Raw genomic sequence first — 16601 nt, forward strand, 5'->3', positions numbered from 1 at the left:
ACTTTTGGAGTGTTAGGATAAGCACCTCCATTTTTCTTCTGTCGAATCATTTCTTTTCAACCACTTCCACACACCTTGCATGCTTAACAACATTTACTGTGAAATCCACTGCTTACTAGGCCTGTCACGATAATTAATTTTGTTGGACGATACATTTTCCCGGAAATTATTGTGATAAACGATAATATTGTCGGCACCGTTGTAAGACCATTTTAGACCACTGACATAATGATAATATATTATAATAATTAGTACATCCTTTCAAACAGAACATTCAACATTGCAAATGAAATGTGAAATAATATTCAAATATATAAATGATATATAATAAATAAAACAAATACATTTAATTATAACAAATTAATTAAAATCACACACAACCAAAACAATCAATTAAATAGACTCAGGCTGGAAAACAGAGCTCTCTCTCTCATATATATATATATATATATATATATATATATATATATATATATATAAATAAATAAATAAATAAACATGAGCACACATTGTCTCACAAGCAAAAAAAACCTCCTTAAAACAACAGTCAAGTGTACAGTCCACTGTCCATACAAAGACCCAGATGCCTCAACAGGCCATATCCAAATCTGTATTTCAAAGATTTCGAGCAAGGAACACCAACATGTTTGCATTGTCGGGCAAATGCATCTTTGATTGCAAACTGTAGGGAAGGTGGGGGCTCTCCATCTCCAGCTGCCGTGTTTGCTCCCAGCTGGGAAAACGGAATGGGGTGGTTGTGTGTTTCAGGTGCAGTTTAAGGTTGGTCGTATTGCTAGCTTTTGTTGCTACCTTTTTAAAACAAATGCGACACACCGCCCGGCTCATTCAAGTCCGTAGGTTTGCCTTGTTGATTTGGCTTAAATCCAAAATATTCCCACACCGGAGATGTGGTATTAGTGTCTTGAAATGAAGTGTGATTAGCTAACGTTAACTATGATAGTCTTAAAACAATACAAACAATCATCTGTTAGCTTATGATAGCTGGCACAGGCTACTGGGGAAGTGGACGGCGAGGAATCTTGGAGGGTTTTTACTCCGAAGAGGGCTTCCCGGTGTACTGCAGCTGGAGCTGTTTTCTGGTGGCTGAGGGAACAACAGACCCCGCCTCACCCCAGTGAAGAATCCTCAGTGTCCTCTGCACTTTCAGAGGAAGGGTCAGAGGAAGTCAAAGACATGCTAGACTCCAGAGGTCATTCCGTGTCCGTGTTAAGGAAATTGTGTCCGTCTTCCAAATAAATAAAAATGGATTCTGCACTGAAATGCCTCTCGGTCAAACTGCATGTTTATCTTTGGCAGCCAGGTGCATAAACACACTAACAGTTGTTTTTGTTTTTGAGTAATCAAGCACCTCTTCAAAGACACATTTGATTTGATTTATTTCGAACGTGTAATACAATAAAAACAAAAAGTATAATAATAATGAAATGAAACAAGATAATTATGATACTGTAGAAACGTAAGCAGTATCAAATTGATAAACTAAATATTATTGACTTACAAATTATATATAAACACATGATCTACCTAATTACACATCCGAAAAGGCGTGGGAAGGAGTTTACACATATTTAATCCCACCCCTTCTCCCAAAAACTAAATTAACATTTTTATTTCTTTTAACAAAATGTGTCTTTCTTTTAACAAAATATATCTAAATGTATGTCTACATACAATATATCATTCTTACTACTATATATATATATATATTTACGTTGTATGTCAAATTTGATAAGACAAACAAATTGTTGTTAATAATAATTTAATTTCTGTAAGAAAAACATATTTTCATTCATTTTTAGATCGTTAATAACAAGCATTACAATGTCTAAAGAGAATCGCTGTGTATGAGACTCAATACTCGCTGGTTGTACTTTTGCGGGCATCCAATTCGCTAGGTGGCGATGTTGCAAAACAACTAGGGTCCCAGGACTGCGGTCCTGAAACTGCAGTCTCCGACGCTGCAGCTACATACTATTGGCTGCACGCGGAGTGTCCTGACCCGGCTGTGTGTGAGCCCCGCCCCTCACAGCGCGCCGGGCCAGCAGACACAGTGCGCCTGGCTAAAATGCTGGTCACATCTTTATGTAAACAAACACGCATGTAAACGGCAATTTATCGAGCTCAGAAAAGTTATCGAGTCCATTTTTATTTATCGTACGATAAGTCAATTTATTGATTATCGCGACAGGCCTACTGCTTACATTACTATAGTGAAGGTACCTGTGCAATAACAACCACCCACACACCCACCCACACACACACGCGCACGCACACACACACACACTGTTTGCCATGCCATCAGGAGAAATGTGGAATTCACTATCTTGCTCGTTGCGACTCAGAGATGTTTACCACAAGGGGCTCAGGATCGAAAACACTGACCCTCTAATTGGTGGATGACCACTCTATCTCCTGGACCAAAGCTGCACAAAGTCACTGTTGAATTGAAGAAAAATTATAACTGCTTTAATTGACAGCTCATCATTTATTATCTCTGGTTATAATTTAGAAAGAGCTGCAATTTTGGATAACACCTACGACCATAGTCAGAGTAAATGATACGCTCAGTAACATGAATACACCAAGTCACTTCTCAGTAATGACCTATTCTTAGTATAGTTTTATATTCTCCAGAGTTCCTAAGAGGGTACAGTGTGGAGGTTTTCTAAGTGTTTTGTTAGTTTAAAGTACCTTTGTCGTCCCCTGCCAGACATTTGTAAACGCAATAGAATTGATATTTATTTTTACTATGGTTTACAAGCTGTAACTAATAGCTTCATTTATGAATAATGCATACTTATTTCAGCCGCTAATAATGATACAGCAGTGTTAGGAATTAATTGCTTTGCCTTTTCCACCAAGATGACCTCCAACTTTAACATGCACACATGCCGAGAGGTGGTCCTGAGTGAGTTTCCTTCTTTTCGCTGTAGCTGCATAATGATTCTGTATTTTTAGTGTAAAATAAATCTTCCTCTTTCAACTGTCTTTCAGAGCAACATTTTTAGTTAATTGCATTTTTTGTTTCTGTGTAACTGTAACACCAATTACATGTCGTTTCTAGAAGTTTAATTTGACAAAAACACAGTCAGTTGCTGGGTTCACTAGAGTCTTTCACTTCATCATGTTTTATATTATCATAATATAAAATAAAAAATGTTGACAACCAGACCAGACCTGATAAATAAAACAGCTGTCAGAACGTGTCCTGCTCAGGGACAATAAACAGCAGCAGAGACTTTTCAAATCTGGCAACCCAAATATTGCTCATAATTGATTTATTTATCATTATGGGATTATTCAATATATTCATGCTATTAGTTACAACTTAGAAACTAATATTGTTGCTCGAAAACATGCAAAATAAACACATTTGTGACCTGCTCCATTGAAATCAGTTGCATTGACCCGAAGACACATTTTGAGTTGTATACACTGTTGGAAAGAGGAGATTCCTAGCTTTCTAATGATATCAGGATTGTTTTTGTACTCCAAATATTAAGCAATTGTTTGGATTACTGGTATGGGGGAAGCTCGGCGTAGCCGACGCAGGCGACGTAGCTGACGTAAAAGTCGGGACGCCTTCGGTACGCGTTCTTTGGTCTCAGGTGGGTGTGTAGCGGCCTTTATGTAAACAAACATGCATGTAAACGGCAATTTATCGAGCTCAGAAAAGTTATAGAGTCCATTTTTATTTATCGTACGATAAGTCAATTTATTGATTATCGCGACAGGCCTACTGCTTACATTACTATAGTGAAGGTACCTGTGCAATAACAACCACCCACACACACACGCACGCACACACACACACACACACACACACACACACACACACACACACACACACACACACACACACACACACACACACACACACACACACACACACACACACACACACACACACACACACACACACACACACACACACACACACCTACCTTCGGGATGAACTATCTACCTTCTTTTGTTTTTTTCAACTTTATTGAACAATTATTCTAATCCATCATAAAAAGTCACATAAACATCAGTGTTCATCACATTCCATCAAAACTGTGGGCGATATGAGCAGAAAATATAAAAACTACAAAGTGGTCACTCAGGAATTAAGATGTTTAGAAATGTGTAAAATAATTGGGCATTTTTTACTTTTGTACAATTTAATACATTTTTGTATAATTTCATGTCATGATTTCATGGGGATTTGTATGAAATATTTTGCTAAAATAATGAAATTATGTATTCCAAATTCAGTTTTTGGGGGTTTTCAAATTTAAGTTTTATATAATCAAATCTTAGGACCAGAATGTTTTGCTCATTATAAATTACTGGAAGACCAATTCCAATACTGGAAAGCATCCCAAAATCTTTGAATTACATTGCAAGTAAGGAAAAGAGGTTTAAGTTTCAAGCATATATTTTAATCTAAATTGAATCTGTGGTGTTAGAGCTATCTACCTCAACACCTGTTTAGTTAAGATTCAGCTTTCCTGAAAACAACAGCAAGGTGAGTCCTCCTCCAGTTCTTCTGCTCCTGAATATTTACAATTCACAGGCTGCATACATACAGCTGTATCCAGGCCGCAAAATGGAAAAAAAATATACTGCATAGAATATTTACAGCCAATTATGGGCTAGAAAAGCTCCTCTCCATCATGTCTGCCCTTCTGCATCATAAAGTGCCACTGGAGGTGATGGAGTGCTCCTGGGACTGAGTGATTATGCTAATCATTAGCTGCTTCTTGCTTGGACGGGTGTTTGATCAGGGCAAAGACAAAGGAAAAGAGCTGTTTCAGCCTCCATTTTACCCTCCACACGCACGAGCAGAAACAAGACATCAAGCTTTTTGATGAGCCAAACGGTCCTTTTTTTGCTTAGAAGAAACGCTTGCATAAGGTCTCTGAAGAACCTGTATAGATGTGGAATCTAAGACCCCGTCCACACGGAGACGAAACGGGTTGTATCTGCTACAGTTCTCTATCGTGTGGACTAACCGTCTATACGATGCCGGAAACGCGGATAACAATAACGATAACGATAACGGCTCCCAAGGTGGGTAGATCTGCGGACGAAACGCTCTGGGGTGCCAAACGGCTCTGTGTGTACGCCCTATACGATCATTTCCTGATAACGATGAAGCCATAGCCCCGCCTCTCCCCACCTCTGCTGCTCACCCTCGCGTCACCCGCGTTATTGCTGATGTGTTTCGCCAACAACAACAACATTGGCGGATCACAGGGTTGCTTTCGTGCTCCAGATGCTACTGACCATGTTAGTGCAACATCTACAGCTCCTCTACCACAACCATCAGCAACAAGTGGACACGGAGAACTACATGAACTACTACATGCTGCTAAATCCACCGCGGAGAATAAACAGAAGGGCAACCATGGCAACCATGCTCGGTGGGGGTCTTCTTCGCTGCTTTTGGTGTATTTTGTGGCGGAAGTACAGCGCCACTTACAGGCCCGGCATATGTACTACAGTGTTTCCAGCGGGTCGAGCAGTCTCGTGTGGACGGACACGTTTCTTGAGCCGATTCCGTGTGGACGGAAGACTTTTTTGATATCAACATCGGTTCATTTTCATTTTCGTTTCCGTGTGGATGGGGCCTAACTCTGATGGATGCCATTTGAATTATGGATTTTGGTCCTTAGAACACAATTTATGGTGCTTTGTTTGTGCTACAGCTGTCACAGGGTGGGTGAGGAAGGCAGAACCCAATCACAGTACAAAAGAGGGAGGCAAGTATAACTAACAAAAAGCTAGATTTATTAAAATCAAGCTGGGCAAGGTGAAACATAATTACAAAAAAAATCCAGAATCGGACATGAAACCAGGAGATTAGACACAGGTGGATAGGATCAGAGCGGGGCAGACCATCACAAAAAGTGGGAGAACATAAAGACAGGAAGAAAATTCAGATAATAAGACAAGACACAACAAGAAAACACAAAACCCAAGATCATGACTGTTGGGAAAATATTTTCCAAGGCCCATAACTTTGACCCAGTTTATCAGTTCATACTGTCCTGACTGAGCACACGCACCTGTAACCTTGGCTGCTGTGCTCTCAGTGTTTTGTCTCCCTGTTCCTGCCTGTTGGCGTCAGCTGATAGAGGTGTTATGATTCTATCTTGTTATGCACAATGTTGATTATTCTCTCAGAACTAGCTAAATACATGGGTCTGGGGTAGAGTTCTTCAGAATTGATTGTGGCATCTCAACCGTGTGGTCAACTGGTGGCCCTGTGACATGTCTTGTGAATTCTCCGGCCGAAGCTCCAAATAAACCGCCAGTGTTTGCCATCAAAGCTCCAGCTCTCCTCGTGTCTCTCTGAGTCCTGACTCCTATTGCTTCAGAAGTTTCCCCCACAATGACAACGGCTCTATGCAGAGATAAAAGGATAGTTGTGAGTGGAACAATAATAATACATATATTTACAATGTGCCCCTCATTCACTCTAACACACAGATGGCAGCGAGGTACCATTCAAAGCGCTGGTCCGACCATTCGGAGCACTTTCTGGGTTCAGTTTGTGTGATCGTGGAAACCATGCTTCACCCTTGTAAACCCATGCCCTTTGATGTTGGTGGATTAATTAATCCCAAAAAAAGACTGCCCACCTCTTTCTATAATAATAATAATCTTGGACCCCCTTTTATTTTTTCCATCAATTTATTCACTCCCTACTGAAATTAGAGGGTATCTCCATAGCTGTCAGTTTGCCCGTTTTTTTTAAAAGAAAATATATATTGGCTTTGATAAGATTGTGGGAATGCCTCCATTCGACTCCTTTGTTTACTTACAGTGACATCACTATATAACACTTGCGCTTCTATTGGCTAGCGCACCAACACATTTTATGTGATATGCCAAGGGGCGGGACATCTCTCATCAGTTGACCAATCACAACAGAGCTAACCAATCAGAGCCGACTGGGCTCTGGTTTCAGACAGGGTGAAAAGAGGTGCTGCAGCACAGGCAGTATGAGATAAATAGAGACCTTTTTGAACATTAAAGCATGGGAACATGACATAGTAGAGGCACTAAATGCAAATATGATCATGAAAATGAGCAGAATATGTCCTCTCTAACCTAAGAGTAGCATAAACCTTACAATACATGATTAATTGTATGTTTGTACTCCCACCATCCACCTCTCTTTAACATAATCCAGGCAGTAATTTTGTTTCCTTCATTATGTATTTGTCAGAACCATTTAACAGTTTATAAATGCAATTTCAAGGGGACAATACTTGAAAGTGCATGTCATAAAGATGCTTTGCGATAGAAAAACAATGACGTGAACCTCCCATACTGCTGTTGAAAAAGTCACATTCTTTCATTTCAATATTTTTACAAACCAAATGCATGGTTCACAGAGCCAAGGCGTTTGGGCAGGCTGAGGGTTGAACAGTTGTCACAGGAAGGCAGTTTGGATGCTAAACATGGCTGCATGCGACAATAAGCCTTCTGTCTGCTGCGTCTCTGTGTCTCCTCTCTAATTCAGAGGGGTTAATGCTGGAGCACAGCTTTGCTGTTATTGCTTTCTCCCGCTACCTTTAATCAAGGACTCTGTAGGACAGACATGAAACCACGTCACAATGACACTTAGAGTGCTTGGCGTCATCAAAATAATAAGTCATCCCAAACAACCTTGATTTAAGTCGCCTGTGAGAAAAGCCTTTTTGATTTGAATCCTTTTTCAAAGCCCTATTCCGAGCAGAGGAAATTCTGTTGGAGTGTTGGCTGTGAGATTGAAGCAATTTTAGGATATATCACTTGTGAGACGACAAATGGAAGAAGTTTAGGCGGAAACTGTTCAAAAAGCTCTGAAAGCCAGAAGTCTCAAACTGGAGTATTCCACCTTATTTCCTATTCCTCTTTATTTCTTATTCCTCTTATTCCTTTCCAAAGTGCATTTGCTGCTTCATGTGAACCCAGCATGCTCTCTGGACTCTCCAGGTCCAGAGAGCTGATGGCAGGCATTCAAGCTGATCACTGAAGGTGAATGACTTTCACTTGAGGGAATCTGATACTGAAAGCAACAACAACAAAGCCGGCAGCAACTTTCTGCGGGCACATGCAGATATTTGGAAAATTCTTTGGCAGATTCAAGGTTAGGTTTCACAGAGAAATCTCCTCAGAGAACAGAAGTGGCTCTGGAGTTTGTCCAAAGTAGCATCTCTGCCATCTGGTCACAGCCGTCTGACAGTGATTATGAACACACACCAAATGGATGCCTTTCCTTTATGGGCCTGTGTTCCAGAGCAGCTCGGGGTTTTATTCAAAGATTAAAACAACCTTGTCTGCAGTATTTCTCATCTGAAAGTGAAAAGTGACATGAAAGGAAAAAATGAATTAGCATTTCTTACACTTCGCTAAAGTTAGTTCAAAAATCATTCACGCTGAGGTTATTAATTTGATAGAACTGAGAGGGAAATATTCTCCTCGCATTGAGTAAGTCAAATATTTAGTTTAGTAATACACATCAGCCAACACTGAATGCTCTGCTTTTCGTAGTTTACCTCTAATACATGTTTAAAGCCACGAATAGACTGCAAACAACCTTTTTTTAGAAATAATAATAATAATACAATTAATTTATTTAGAGCTTTTTTAGGTACTCAGAGTCACTTTAAAAACAACAATTCACACAACAAACAAAGATGAATGGATGTAAATTAGAAACATTACAAATAAAAATACAGAACAGAAAGCGTTAAGAACTGGCGGAGTAATGATGAAGGCCCGGTCACCCCAGGTCCAGTCTAAGCCTTTCCAACCAGTTGAAATGTAACCCTGCACACTTTCATTTTGACGAAAGCATCAGAGCCCTTGAGGTATCATCCCAAAAAATATGAATTTGACAGCTACTGTCGCTTCATAGAGCATCTTTTTCAAGGTGGATTGATGAAAATAGCGCTTCTTTAACGTGAAAGAAGATAACAGTTATGCATTGCGTAATATTATATATTACCATGGATTTAGGAATAATAAACTATCAAAAAGTATGTATCTAATAGCTCGTTTTTTTGTTACATAACAACAGTATGTACTTTGTTACTTTCCGACACTCTCAGAGAATACAAATGTTCCGTTTGCCCAGTCGATACAGACCGCTGTAGGGGGTAATTAGTGTTCCAAAGTCTATTCTGTATTTAACTGGAAAAAGGATGTATAAGATAAAGAGGAGGGGACCGAGGACTGAACCCTGAAGGACACCATTAGGGCCGTAGGTGGTGGAGGTTTGGCAGTTAGTAATGGAGATGTAATGATTTCTGTCAGTGAAAGTTTATTAAATAAAAACTCTTTCTTTCAGCAACCATGTCTGAAAATGTAATTTATTTAAAACTATATCAGACACATCTTGTTAGAAATGCTGCAAGATCTTTTCTAAAATGACAAGGACATTTTTTTATATTGTATGTCTGCTAAATATCAAATGTTTTTATATTTGTTAGATTTTTCCGAGGTAAGCTCCTGGCTATAGGCCTGCTTCCAGTTATGTTATATTTGAGATTTAGGACTTACCATACAAAGTACTGAAAATAAATAATCCAGAAAGGTGTGTGTCATAACTGCTGCTGCTCACAAAAGTAGTTTTTCCACATAGGGAGGGTGCAACACAGCGATCCCTCTAGTCTAGAGTGCAAGCAGCGGTTGCCCTAAGCTTACTTTGGGGGGGGGGGGGGGGTGTTAACTTCACTGTCTACATAAAGCTAAGGTGAGCATGTAACTGGCTGTTTGAGACTTCCCCTTGTACATGTCTTTTCTTTCCATAAATATGCCGGGCAGCGGCTTGCTATCAGGGACTGTCAGTCACCCTAAGAATACTCTTAACACTTAAAAGCCTTGTTCCTGGATTGCCTTTGGGCCCCTAGCATAGAGTGTTTCAAATCTAAATAGATTCCTCTCCAGTGACGTTTTAAAGGTCCCATGTCATGCTTTTCCGGTTATTACCCGTCCCCTTGTGTGTTATGAAGGTTTTTATGCATGTAAACGGTCTCTCCGCATACCCATTCTCACAGCGTTATAAACCTTTTTCTTACTCAATATCAAGCCACACTTATTGTTTTTACTTCGGCTGTGAGTGTTTGTGTGTGCTCAGGATGAGTTTTGCTTGTTCTAGCTGTATCGCCAAGCCTGTCTGCTCCCGCAGCAGTGTGTGTGTCTGTGTGTGTGCGAGCAGCAACGAGCCTGTCCAATCCAATCAGAGCACACTGGGCTCACAGGGATGGGGGGGAAGGAGCTCCAACAAGCCGTTTAGGACAGTGAGTGAATACACATACTATACAGAGATGCTGTATGAGAAACCAATGTGAGTTTGGAAAATTGCACAGTATAAATCTATTTTAGTAGACCTCAACAATGGAATTATGATCAGTAGAAATGGCCATGACATGGGACCTTTAACTATTTTTGAAAAGATGACCAATTTGACCTGTATCAATGGTACAGAGTCTAAATTAAATCTATGTTTATTTTAAAAACCTCAAAGGCATAACCAGTCAAAAAAAGGCCAAACAAACCAAAAATGCAAATGTAAAATGAACAATGCCAGAGAGCCCAAAGAAGCCCAGAGCAAGCGGAGCCACACATTCCCAATTTGTCTGGTTATATGCAGGAAGCAGAGACACTACTCCTCTGGGACTTCCTGTTTGTCTCCGTTTGTTTCTGACCTGAGCACAGAGCTCACTAATCTACCAATAAGGGGAATGTATACATGAGTTTCTTTGCCCTTGTCTTTACAAACATGCACATACTTGCGGCAGAAAGCTTACAATGAATACACAGTGAAGACAGCAATGAATGAATATAAGAATATGAAAGGACTTGAGAACGTCAAGAAATTAACATAAGTATGTAGAATGACTTTAGTACATGAATAAAATAGATACTCTCAAAAAAGCACTAAGTGTTGTTGCTTTAATGTATGCATTCACTTTTCTAGCTTGCTAGTGGTGTGTCTCTATGTCTACACTATACTTGACAGCTGATTGAATGAACCATTTTTAAATCAAACTTTCCATTCAGGAGAAATCCCCAAAATCTCTATCATCGAAAAACTTGTGCTACTATAGGATATAACATCTTTAGGAGCCGAACCAACTCCTCTCTTTATCTCACACACCTTTACGCCAATAGCTCCTCATGCATGCCGGACACTGATGGTTCGGGGACTGCTGGTTCAAACAAAAACGCATTACTTGAAGTCTGACAATACGGATATTTCATTGTGATTTTGTGGGATAGCTTGGATCCAGCTGCCGTGAAAGGTATCATTTTTAGTCCAGAGAGGCATATTTCAATATCTAATTTGATCAGTGGCCAAATATTTTCTACACATTCATGTTGCCAGAGAATAAATTATCCGGTCATGGTGAACACAATTCCTTCATTTTATACATTTGTAGATCGACAGAGATTAACAATGAATTAATAATTTAAACTTTACACTTTGGATATGACAAAATTATTAATTTTTTTATTTTATAGCCTGAAGGATTTATTTCATAGTCAACAACAATTGACAGATGATTCTGATATAAAGATTCTCGTTGTTAGCAAGCTTTGTACTAAAGGACATTTGAATCAGTGAAAGTGAATTCTGATACAACTATGCGAAACTCTTGTTCACTCCAGCTTTGGAGGACTGTAACTAGGGTCTCAACTCTGGAGTTTCATAATTTGTTCAATCATTTCTGCTTGAATAATATATAAAATAAGTACAGTTTTTCTTGCAAGATTAGCTAAAACTATTTAGCTTCTAGAGTTTTCAAAAGTAGTGGAGTTTGCTGCAAATGATGCGTGTACCAGGTATTCATGATAGTGTGTCTAAGTATAGCCTCCCTATCAGTCTTTGTAATATGCGTGATTGTAAAATGAAATAAGAGGATGAAACTATACTAAATAATACAGATAATGAAGACAGTGCAACAGTAATATCATCATAGTTGAAATGTGCATGAGAATAATCATCACGTCTGTTAATATCCACTTTAGAATTCTGCTGCATAAATGGTAAACACTTCAAATAATTTAAGTACATCTTTTCAAACAGAACTTTTTATTGAACATTCAACATTGCAAATGAAATGTGAAATAATATTCAAATATATAAATTATATATAATAAATAAAACAAATACATTTAATTATAACAAATTAATTAAAATCACACACAACCAAAACAATCAATTAAATAGACTCAGGCTGGAAAACAGAGCTCTCTCTCTCATATATACAGTATATATATATATATATATATATATATATATATAAATATATAAATATGAGCACACATTGTCTCACAAGCAAAAAAAACCTCCTTAAAACAACAGTCAAGTGTACAGTCCACTGTCCATACAAAGACCCAGATGCCTCAACAGGCCATATCCAAATCTGTATTTCAAAGATTTCGAGTAAGGAACACCAACATGTTTGCATTGTCGGGCAAATGCATCTTTGATTGCAAACTGTAGGGAAGGTGGGGGCTCTCCATCTCCAGCTGCCGTGTTTGCGCCCAGCTGGGAAAACGGAATGGGGTGGTTGTGTTTCAGATGCAGTTTTAAGGTTGGTCGTATTGCTAGCTTTTGTTGCTACCTTTTTAAAACAAATGAGACACACCGCCCGGCTCATTCAAGTCCGTAGGTTTGCCTCATTGATTTGGCTTAAATCCAAAATATTCCCACACCGGAGATGTGGTATTGCAACCACTTCCATTTAACTTCAAATTCCCCTCGAGAAAGTCACACGTTGTCTCCTACTTGTCTCTATATTATTAATTTGGCTGCTACACTGCTGCACGCGGAGTGTCCTGACCTGGCTTTGTCATGGGCTGTGTGTGAGCCCCGCCCCTCACAGCGCGCCGGGCCGGCAGACACAGTGTGCCTGGCTAAAATGCTGGTCACATCTTAAAGCTGGCTACACACCAACCCGATTTTGGGAGTCAGAGGCCGTCAGAGGCAGTCGGGCATTCGCGGCGCCCTACTCAGGTTGGTGTGTCCCGCACCGTCGTCTCTTTACGGCACCTTTTCACACCTCCCGCGGCCGATTCAACATGTTGAATCGGCCGCGGGAGGTCAGAGAAAGTCGGCCCAAGCAATCACTCTGATTGGCTGTTCACACTACCGCTGCCTGCTGGCAAGGACAGTTATTGCCACTCGTCGACAGAAGTATTTGCGGTGTGTTCGTAGGCGGGCGGCGTAGGCGGGCGGCATAGCCGACGAAGGCGACGTAGCTGACGTAAAAGTCGGGACGCCTTCGGTACGCGTTCTTTGGTCTCAGGTGGGTGTGTAGTGGCCTTTATGTAAACAAACACGCATGTAAACGGCAATTTATCGAGCTCAGAAAAGTTATCGAGTCCATTTTTATTTATCGTACGATAAGTCAATTTATTGATTATCGTGACAGGCCTACTGCTTACATTACTATAGTGAAGGTACCTGTGCAATAACAACCACCCACACACACACACACACACACACACACGCACACACACACTGTTTGCCATGCCATCAGGAGAAATGTGGAATTCACTATCTTGCTCGTTGCGACTCAGAGATGTTTACCACAAGGGGCTCAGGATCGAAAACACTGACCCTCTAATTGGTGGATGACCACTCTATCTCCTGGACCAAAGCTGCACAAAGTCACTGTTGAATTGAAGAAAAATTATAACTGCTTTAATTGACAGCTCATCATTTATTATCTCTGGTTATAATTTAGAAAGAGCTGCAACTTTGGATAACACCTACGACCATAGTCAGAGTAAATGATACGCTCAGTAACATGAATACACCAAGTCACTTCTCAGTAATGACCTATTCTTAGTATAGTTTTATATTCTCCAGAGTTCCTAAGAGGGTACAGTGTGGAGGTTTTCTAAGTGTTTTGTTAGTTTAAAGTACCTTTGTCATCCCCTGCCAGACATTTGTAAACGCAATAGAATTGATATTTATTTTTACTATGGTTTACAAGCTGTAACTAATAGCTTCATTTATGAATAATGCATACTTATTTCAGCCGCTAATAATGATACAGCAGTGTTAGGAATTAATTGCTTTGCCTTTTCCACCAAGATGACCTCCAACTTTAACATGCACACATGCCGAGAGGTGGTCCTGAGTGAGTTTCCTTCTTTTCGCTGTAGCTGCATAATGATTCTGTATTTTTAGTGTAAAATAAATCTTCCTCTTTCAACTGTGTCACGATCTGTCTGTGTTGTGTTTTGTCTTGTCTTTTTCTGTCTCTGGTTCCTGTTTTGTTTTGAAATGTTTTCCTCCTTGTGTCTTCTCTGTTCCTTCTTCCTGTGTTTGCCTTCCTGTCTTAGTTTCCCTGGTGTGTCTGATTGTTTGTTTCTGTAGAACCTATGTGTTTCATGCCATGCTATTGTTCAGCTTTTGGATTAAAGCTCGTTTTTGTTTCTAGACCTTGTTACTTTGTTTTGCAGTCTGCATTTGGGTCCTACCCTTTCCACGCATTCCTTACAGAATGAACCGACCAGAATTGGACTCAGCAGACTCTGATTGTTTGTTGCTACAAGCGGATCGTCTTGGGTGCTCTCTGGAGTACATTTGTTATACCTGGAGAGACGCCACATCTATACGGGGTAGAGTGGCGGCTTTGAAGGAGGCACGCCGGGAGGTTGCTCGCAAGCCCGGGCTCAGGGGTTTGTTGCCTGAGTGGCTACAACATTTTACATGTGTTCCTGGAAGCTTTTCTCAAGCCTCTAACCCTTTCCTGGGAACCGACTACTGTGATGTTGGAGGTCCACAGCGTCTCCAAAAGGCCTCTAAGAGACGCAGGGCCAGGATTCCAGTTCCGGCCCCAGCAGCCATGGTTCCGGCTTCAGTTTCGGCTCCAGTACTGGCTCCCCGGCCGACGCCAGCCCCCCGTGTCCTGTCGGTGGTCCGGCCGACTCCAGCACCTCGTGTCCTGTCGGTGGTCCGGCCGACTCCAGCACCTCGTGTCCTGTCGGTGGTCCGGCCGACTCCAGCACCCCGTCTCCTGTCGGTGGTCCGGCCGACTCCGGCCCCCCGTGTTTTGTCAGTGGTTCGGCCCACTCCAGCCCCTCGTGTTCTGTCGGTGGTCCGGCCGACTCCAGCACCTCGTGTCCTGTTGGCTCTACGGCCGACGCCAGCCCCCCGTGTTTTGTCAGTGGTTCGGTCCACTCCAGCCCCTCGTGTCCTGTCGGTGGTCCGGCCGACTCCAGCACCTCGTCTCCTGTTGGCTCTCCGGCCGACGCCAGCCCCCGTGTCCTGTTGGCTCTATGGCCGACGCCTACCCCATGTCCTGTGATGTTGGAGGTCCCGCCGACTACTCTTCTGCCGGGGGTCCTGCCAACCCTATGTCCTGTGATGTTGGAGGTCCCGCCGACTACTCTCCTGCCGGGGGTCCTGCCAACCCTATGTCCTGTGATGTTGGAGGTCCCGCCGACTACTCTCCTGCCGGGGGTCCTGTCAACCCTATGTCCTGTGATGTTGGAGGTCCCGCCGACTACTCTCCTGCCGGGGGTCCTGCCAACCCTATGTCCTGTGATGTTGGGGGTCCTGCCAACCCTATGTCCTGTGATGTTGGAGGTCCCGCCGACTACTCTCCTGCCGGGGGTCTTGCCAACTCCATGTCCTGTCCTGTTGGGGGTCCCGCCGACACCTGTCCTGCCAAATCCATGTCCTGTCCTGTTGGGAGTCCCGCCGACACCTGTCCTGCCAGGGGTCCTGCCAACTCTGTGTCCTGTCCTGTTGGAGGTCCCGCCGACACCTGTTCCACCGGGGGTCCTGCCAACTCTGTGTCCTGTTCCGTTGGGGGTCCAGTCGACACCAGCCCATGTCATGTTCAGGACCCCGTCTACGCCTGTCCCGTCGGCTCCGGTTCCTGTCCGGCCGATACTGGTTCCTGCTCGTCCTCCGGAGCTGTCCCGTCGGCGCCTTCCTGCCCGGCCTCCGGAGCTGTCCCGTCGGCGCCTTCCTGCCCGTCCTCCGGAGCTGTCCCGTCGGCGCCTTCCTGCCCGTCCTCCGGAGTTGTCCCGTCGGCGCCTTCCTGCCCGTCCTCCGGAGCTGTCTCGTCTCCGCCTTCTTGTTCGCCCTCGAGCCCGGCCCCCTGAGTGCCGCAGTCTTCGCCCTCGAGCCCGGCCTCCTGAGTTCTCCAGCCGCGGTCTTCGCCCTCGGGCTCGGCCTCCTGATTCTTCCAGCCGCTGCCTTCGCCCTCGAGCCCGGTCCCCTGAGAGCCGCTGCCTTTGCTCTCAAGCCCGGCCCCCTGAGTTCGCCCGCTGTGGCCGTCGCCCCTTTTTGGACTCTGCCTTGCCCCCGGGCCGTCCGCCCGGGACCCCTTTCGGGCCCGTCCTCCGGACCCCCTCCACCCACCCTTTTGGAAGTGTTAGACTATGTTTTTTGGGACGTCTGGGATCCGTCCCTTGAGGGGGGGGTTATGTCACGATCTGTCTGTGTTGTGTTTTGTCTTGTCTTTTTCTGTCTCTGGTTCCTGTTTTGTTTTGAAATGTTTTCCTCCTTGTGTCTTCTCTGTTCCTTCTTCCTGTGTTTGCCTTCCTGTCTTAGTTTCCCTGGTGTGTCT

This window comes from Trematomus bernacchii, unplaced genomic scaffold, assembly GCF_902827165.1.
Source record: "Trematomus bernacchii unplaced genomic scaffold, fTreBer1.1, whole genome shotgun sequence".
Lineage (NCBI taxonomy): Eukaryota > Metazoa > Chordata > Actinopteri > Perciformes > Nototheniidae > Trematomus > Trematomus bernacchii.